This window comes from Lepeophtheirus salmonis, chromosome 3 (genome assembly GCF_016086655.4).
Source record: "Lepeophtheirus salmonis chromosome 3, UVic_Lsal_1.4, whole genome shotgun sequence".
NCBI lineage: Eukaryota > Metazoa > Arthropoda > Copepoda > Siphonostomatoida > Caligidae > Lepeophtheirus > Lepeophtheirus salmonis.
The window spans coordinates 2,920,596-2,928,746 of record NC_052133.2 but is presented as its reverse complement, the minus strand read 5'-3'; the positions used below and the strand labels follow the sequence as shown (position 1 = coordinate 2,928,746).

Genomic DNA, 8,151 nt, shown 5'->3' with positions numbered 1-8,151 from the left:
CCATTCATTTCAGAACACAAAAAATGACTAAAATGTCTGTTATAGTGCTTTGGGACCATACTTATATCCTTTGATCTATGGTATTCAAATACAAATTGACTTTGTATGTAATACATTAGTCATCCCAATCCCACAGAGATCCGTAGATGTTCATAGCACATATTTTTTATCTCCCCAAGTTGTCATGCTTTCTGAGTCCAAGGTCTCGCTCTCCGAGTCCGAGATGAGTCCAAGTCCTAATTAATCTAAGCTAAGATGTCACCGAATCCAATATAAGTCCAAGTCCTCATACTCCAAGACAAGTCCATTAAATAAGATTAAAAATCCAATTTGACGTCATTTTTTTGAACGTAGCCCTTTTGTCACCTAGTGTATATTGGCCAACCTCTTGCGCATCTTGTGAGCTCTATGTATTTCTTTCTCCATGTCTGCATACGTGACTATTACATGACTGATACCAACTAGTTTGCGCTCTAAGTATTTTGGTTCTGATATGACCAATGGTAGGGAAATATAAATGTGTAGTTTTTATTTAATCTCTAATATATTAATATACAGGATAGGGCAGTAAAATGTGGACTCGAGAGATGGATTTAGAAATACAACAAAAATTTTATATTTTCAATAATAGGCAAGAAATAATGTTAACAAAACATGTTGACAAGGTTTTTGCAAAATATTTTTTACTCAATAAGGTCACTTTCATTATCAATCAAAACATTTACACGCTCCCTAAAGGCCATGTAGGAGTTGATGACAAACTCATCTGACAAGTTGTCCTATGCACCCGATATGGAGGACTTCAGTGAGTCCCCGTTTGGGTGTGAGGTTCTGTTAGTTTCCGTCTCCAAGGTGCCCTTTTTAGAAAAGTAAAGTGGGTTCAAATCTAGTGAGATAGGAGTAATATCTCTTTGGAGTAGAATTGAACCATTTTATATGTGCATAACTTTTTGCAATTGGCAGACATATGAGAGGGAGATGCCGTCCTAAGTCAAATTGTAGTTATCCTCCGGGTAGTTGGTTTTCAACCATGGCAAGATCATGTGCCTAAGCAACTTATAGTAGGCCTCCTGGCCGATTTTCTACCAGCCTTGAAGAAGAACAGATATATCTTCTTTCCATCAGAGGCCACAAAGTCTAGGACTATTGTTTGGACGAATATTTGGTGTGGTAAACCCCTTGCACCTTTTCATTTGTTTCCGCAAGCCAACGGTTGTTTCAGCGGTTGTGGGTTTAATCAACTGTCAAAATCTTCTTGTCTGATAAAATGTTTAAAATTGACCCATTTGCCTTGATCCATGTGATGATTTTCTTACACCTCTTGAGCCTCCTAGTTTTCATGTGCTGTGTCAGAAGGTTGCGTGAGGCTTTGTGAATGAATCAAATCCCAAGTTGTGCTTTGGATTAGTCTTTTTGATGGTCCTTGGAGTTTCCGAGAAGTCGTCAGCGAGGCAATTTATCGACTTAGTGGGATCCTCCTTGATATTCTTCTCCAAACTTAACAAGAACTTCGTATCCCTCTTTAAATTATGCCCTCCACTTCTTAACATCCTGGAGAGGTCTTCATAATTTTTTTTCATCTTGGTCAAATTAAAAACCAGGCTCATAGAACACTTAAAAATGTCCGTAATCTTCATCACATCAATTCCAACATCTAGGGGATCTAAAATGTGCCGCCTTTTTCCATGTTAATTGCTCATTATGATGAAATGACTAAATGATTGGAATAGTTTATTTATTGAAAAAGGATAGCGGAAACATAATATTAAAAAATAATCACTAAACCTTTTTATATTAATGAGAAAAAAAACACTGATTAACAGTGCACGTGATATAGATAAATATCAAATTAAAATCACTGAAGTTGTACTTACATACGAAATTTAGCCCGTACTTCAGATCGACTCGTTAAAGCATCATCAACTTAGATTGAAGTTCATCTTATAGACCTAATAAATCAAGCACTTAAACGAGGACGTATATAACATGAGGCTAATCTAGGCTGAGTTCTAGAATTGGTTCTCCAATTTTAGACTATATTTCTTGTTGCGTATGATTGTACCCCCAATCTAATCGTCTCCTTTATTAGCTTTGCCTACGGCATCACAATTCACTCCCTTCTTGCCTGCGAATGAAAAGGAGAGAGTGCACTTGGATTACGGAAAAATAAAGGGAAAATATTTTTTAGAGCTAATGGACTCTTAGGCAGCTTTTTGCGTGGTTTTCGCATTTTGGATTCCCGAAGAGAGTACAGTCGGACAATGTTGCACAATTCATAAGCAACCTCGTTATTGGACACACCAGTAGCGACGAATAGGGGATCAATATCACTTGACCTCCCTACTGTGGGATTGGTGGCAAAGCCAGTCCTGTTGGATTTGGCTATCCCGTTTTCACCTACGGGGAGAATGTTTGTTCGTCTACAGAAGGCGGAAAAACTATGGTTGTACCTGGTATTTGGCCTCGTGGAGTATGAAAGGGAACTATGGTCGTTGACAAGACGTGAGGTGTGTATCCGCAACAGGTACCATATCATCTAGTGTTGGTTTAGTCCCCATGAGTTTTGTTTCACCGATGCCACTACTCTTCCGTTCATCCCAGTGGTTGGTGAACGTGCACAGGCGGAGAAGATGATGGTTTCGTCCTTGGATGGGCCAATGGGCCAAGATTGTCCTATGGAGGATGGTACTCCCCGGGAGAATGTTCTGTTCTCTTCCCTGGATGAGCTGAGGGATCGTGATCCTCCAGACTTGAAGGAGTATACTGAAATGGAGATTGTTGTTTCTCCCTGGGACAAGCAGAGTGCTTATGCTCCTTTGATAGAGGGTAAACACTCTACGGGGAGGGGTCTTTTCCTTTCTCCAGAGCGCGTTCTTGGTGCACAGCACAGCTGTAGAGATGAAGTAGATGGTCGAAAGTATTGCCTGGGGGCGTGCTTTCTACGTAATGGCCTTGCCGGTGTGCAAGCGTTTATGGTTTTATGGTGCCCCTACACCATTGTTTTAAATGTTTTTGATTTAGTTGTCCGTGCCTGGTTATGGATGGAGCGGATCAACATGCTTCTATTCATAGCACGGAATCTTGTGAACGCACATCTCCTTTATTAACTTTGCCTCTGGTCTGTTACTTTCGTTTTAGGAAGCGTTCGTGGAACACTACATTTCTTCACCTACCACATGACCAGTGTTCCAATGAAAGAACAACATGGTCATTTATGCACATGTATTCATATAAAATTACTACAAATACTGTCAACACGAACAACAAGCAATACTCCTATTTGATGGAAGTGCTGAATATGTTTAAAACTTAGCAAAATTTTTCAACAAGGTTATTCATATTATTAATCTAAATATCATCTAATAGAATTTTCCAGTGCCTATAGTCCACGTAAATTCCCATCCAAAAACCCTCTTTCTATTCACCTGCTTTTCTCCTCAAAAATAATATTCTTGGGGGGTTGTTGGGAATAGTTAAGAGTTTTATAAGAACTAATTTGAATTTAACAAATCAACGTTTCGAACAAAATTTGAGGGGGAGAGGAGAAAATGGATATCTGACAAAAAAATACAATGTAAATTTTTGTGTTAGTGAGGCAATTTCGGGTAATATGCCAATAGAAAAGTAAAGATTGCTTGAGGGGCTGTTACCTCATCTTTTTTTTTCAATAGTTGTGTGGATAACTTTATGATGTACAAATACCACGATGTTACCTTTATTGTAGGTTGCAACCATTCCACCAAAAAGAAATAGATAAAAAAGCCTTAAAATCAGTTGGTAGTAGTTTAGCCAATTCTTCCTGACTATGCAATAATTATTCAATAATTGTTGAGAATTGTCCAATGCATAAAAAGAAATAATCGATTTTGCCCAATTAAAGTTTAGAACTCTGATGTGAGGGAAAGAAATACACAACTCACATCCAAATAACGGTTATATTTTTGTATTTGTAATAAAATTTTCTATATATAAAATAGAAAATGTAAAAAAAAAAAAAAAAAAAGTAAAAACATATGATATACTTATTTGGTTCTAAAGCACATACCCCTAAACGTCTACCAATGCCGATTTACCCCCAAACTGGCCTCCGTCCTTTTATCTCCTATTATTTCACTCCTTGAACTATCTACCACCCAGCATTTTACTTCCTTATTACAATAAATAGCAACCATAGAACCACAAATTCAATATAAAAAAATCAAAAAATATTAACAATGCCATTATTAGTTTAACTTAATGACGTGTGGAAAACCTACAACCCAATTCATGCTACTAGTAATATGTCTGAGACTAAGAGTCAAAGAAGTTTCTGGTCTTCACACTCCTTTGTGTTTCTTCAGGCACGACGTATTACCATATGGCTTTGCCTGAATCCCAGCAATTGTGTAGGCTGTAGAGAAAAAAAGAGATTCGCTATCTCAATTATATAATCGAAAAAATTATGAATAAAGTGTAACTGTCCTCAAAAAAATATTTCCTAACTTTTCTGGAGGCAAAGTAATTAATTCCATTATTTTACAGTATTACTGGGTCAGGATTATCATTCATACTTATAACGGGATTTAATGGAGGGATGGGCAGTAAATGTTTTTGGGAAAGATGGCTGGGGGATTTAAATCCAACCCCCTGTAAAAGGACAAGAGTTGTTTTGCAGTGGGTATTGGTGGCCTAAGTATTTTCATGTGATGTCTGTGTTGTTGATGTCGACCATTTTGGGGCCCTAAATAACGAAATTTTATTACAATGAAATTACTTTCTCATTAATTTTAAGGAAATTAATGAACTTTTCCTCTGTATTTGAATGTCAACATGGTACCAACAAATAAAAGGACTTAAACCTTACTGTCTATCAAAAATGTATCCCTCTATTCCCTAGTTCTATTAAATATCTGATCCTAAAATATATTAAAAATATGTTATAATAATGTTATCCAGTCCTATCTCTATATTGTAGATACAAATTAACTATTAGAGTGGAAAGAATAAGATTAATTTTTGCTAATTACCCTTCTTTTGTCGTCCATAATTGGTCATAAAAAAATTAATTGTACAAATTCTAAACATTTTTAGGGATTTTCAGTACACATCACTCTTTGATTATAATCAAATATCACTTTTTATCATTGTCATCAAGTAGTATTCAATACATGTGTTAAGTCTTTTTTCTTCTTAAATCCATTTGATATAATTAAATCAATATTTCTATGTAGTAAATATATCAATTTTGAGCTATTAAAACGGCATTATGACGCAAAAGGACGTCAGTGAACTCGCTCCATATAAATTACATATAGTGTAGTCTAATTCGAAAACTAATTCAATTATTTTTGGTCATTGTTCACAATGGGGAATTTGAATTCGCCCAATCAGCGTAATGAACACTAATAGAAGGAAAATAAACTGAAGCCTCGACAGCTGACAACAAATTACTGAGTATTTTAGTCCCGACTTGCTTTTTGAAATGAACAAAGATACAGTGTATTTTCCTTTCATTAATTTCCATAAGTTGACCTGTGTATGATTTAGAGCAGGTACTACATATGTATTACGTACTATGAAATCAAAAAATGTATTATGTAGAATTTGTATTTTTATATTAATTTATATCAACCAAGGGCTTTTGTGTAGAATTTGTGTCATTTTATACTCTGTTATTGATAAGGTTATCAATTCAATCTATATTATTATTAAGAACTATTCTCTTAAATAATAATTAACAGTTGGCAACAAGAAAAATACAAAAGACTAACAACTACCATTGTCTTTTTCTTCAAATATTTCCTTCCCTTTTCAACGTAGAAGTTGAGAGTGGATAACAATGCTAGTCGTGACTCGTGAGAGAGGTAACACTGTTGCATAAAGTTCGTAGCAATAGTTGACTTGATATTACATGTTAAAAATATCCTCAAGAAAACTTTTTCATTCTTATCTTCTCCCTGAATATTACCAAAGTATGAACAGAGGCGTCCACAGGGGTTGGACTCGAGGGCTTGTAGCCCCTTCCCAAATTAAGGAATGCTTGCTTTTTACTATAATTTTTTGAGTCATTACGTTTTTGAAATTTTGTTCATAATCCCATCTTTTTTAGCCATACTGAATATAGGGTCAGATTGGCTTTAAGGGCATGTTGCATTATGGTCTGGAAATGAAAATTCCATGAAAGGAAAAAATTATATATATAAATTCGGGTATTGCTGACAGAGGCATAAAAATGATGTCTGACTATGCAAACATGGAACTAAAATCCCAAGCAGAGTGCGTATTTCCTACGAGCTGTGGAATATAATAGGTAATGATTTGATTCTTTGAAAAAAAATGTCTTCAATAAATAAATGGATAATAAAACGTATTTACGAATAGAACCTCTAAGAAAAATGATAAAATGTATATCCTTTGATTTTCAAATTGGTATTAGAAAAATTATTCTGAAATAAGAGATTGAAGTAAATGTATAATCTTTTGAAAATATTAGTATCCTTACCGCAAAAAGGTATAGATATAAGAGAAAATAACATTGATAGATGGGAGTATACAACTTTAGTACTGGGGTCCGCGCACCTAGATGTTTCTCTTTACATTAATTTCATTGGGTAATCTTGAAACATGGATAATAAAATAAAATAAAAGTATTATTCAAAAATGTTTAAATTTTAGTTTAATGTCTTTTTTGGCATTCTATGCTGGGTTTTATTTAAACTTTTTGTATAAAAACTACACAAAATCATAGGACATACTTAGATCCATAAAAAAATAATTTTCGAGCTTCCCATATCTTAAAGCATAGGAAAAAATTCGAAAACATGTTGAAATTAAAAAAAAGTATTTCTTTGAATAGGTTGAGCCATGGATTTATAAAACTTTTTAGCTACAAAAGCTACAAATTTAATATTTGAAATTTTTTTCCATAAAACTTGATATTTTGGAATAGCCGCGGATTTTCAAATTTTCATGGGAAACATTTAATATGTTAATTTTTTTTCCCAAAAATTTCTAAAAAAAATTTTCTTTTGTGAATAGCGGGGGATTTTTGAAATTAAAAAAAAAGAAAATGATTTTCCACTTTTTTTCTACTAGTCCCTCCCCCCTATTTGCCTTTAAATATAATCCTGTGGAAGCCCCTGACGACCTGTATTTTGTTTACAAACGTACAGTGAGTTTTGTTGGAGTCCCGAAGCAATGTTTTTGCGCCATTCTGCGTAAATATAAAATTACTGGGGCAGTTGAGTTCGTAGACTCTAATGTCTAAATGTCTATAATATCTTAAAAACACTCTTTTAGTTAGTATGCAAGGAAATAAAAATAGAATATTGTCAATTAAATAAGTAGAAATGAAAAAATAAGCATCCATGTCTATGTATATAGCATGTTCTGTATTAGGTAAATTTAATTTTATCAACGATAAATGTAATAGCCTTGATATTTTTATTTTACATACATATAATCATATTATAATAAAGTTGTTTAAAATAACAAGGATTGTTATCGAATATCTTAATTATAGGCAAGTATTGCATGGATCTCTTTTTCATGACGTGAAACTTGACAAGTGCAGGACAACTTATGTCAATCGAATGTACATTAAGTTGCCATCATTATAATTAATTATTTGATAAGAGATAAATGTTAAGAAATGGAAGAAACATGCCCAAAATTCCTTTATAAAACATACTTTCCTACTCTTGAAGAACCAACAATTCTCAAAACGAAGAAGCAAGACAATTAGACATTTATCCCGTCAACACAAAATCAAGCTAGAATGATTTTTCTAAAATTGGGTGTGGATTACATTTGTATTCTTAGATGAATTGCCGATTATTACCTATAACAAATTATTCTCGCAAATTCCACTTAAAGTACTCAAAATTGGTTTTCACAATAAAAGAATAAAAAATTGATATATTTTATTTGAAAGGGGCCATATCAGGGCAATTATTAGAGTTGTAAAAAAAGGATGGAAATTTGAAAGGTTTTTTGGAAATAATATAAATATTTTTTTTTAATATAAAAGCCCCTTTTATAAATATTAGTATGTATAAAAATATTCAGAAGGAAAATGGCCTCAAAAAAAAGTTTGAAATTGAAAAAAAAAAAAGGTGATTAAAATAAAATAATTGATTTTGATCAAGAAAAGCCTTTTTTGGAGTAAATGCT

General features: G+C 33.7%; 1 long non-coding RNA gene across 1 annotated transcript; it reads right to left on the bottom strand.

Annotated features, from left to right (window-relative positions):
• Nucleotides 1–574: 574 nt before the first annotated feature.
• Nucleotides 575–2,750, bottom strand: LOC121115442 (uncharacterized). The gene is made up of 3 exons (XR_005863504.2): nt 2,451–2,750; nt 1,875–2,397; nt 575–1,713 (listed from the first exon to the last, which is right to left on the bottom strand). It is a non-coding gene; the product is annotated as an uncharacterized lncRNA (long non-coding RNA).
• Nucleotides 2,751–8,151: the final 5,401 nt, after the last annotated feature.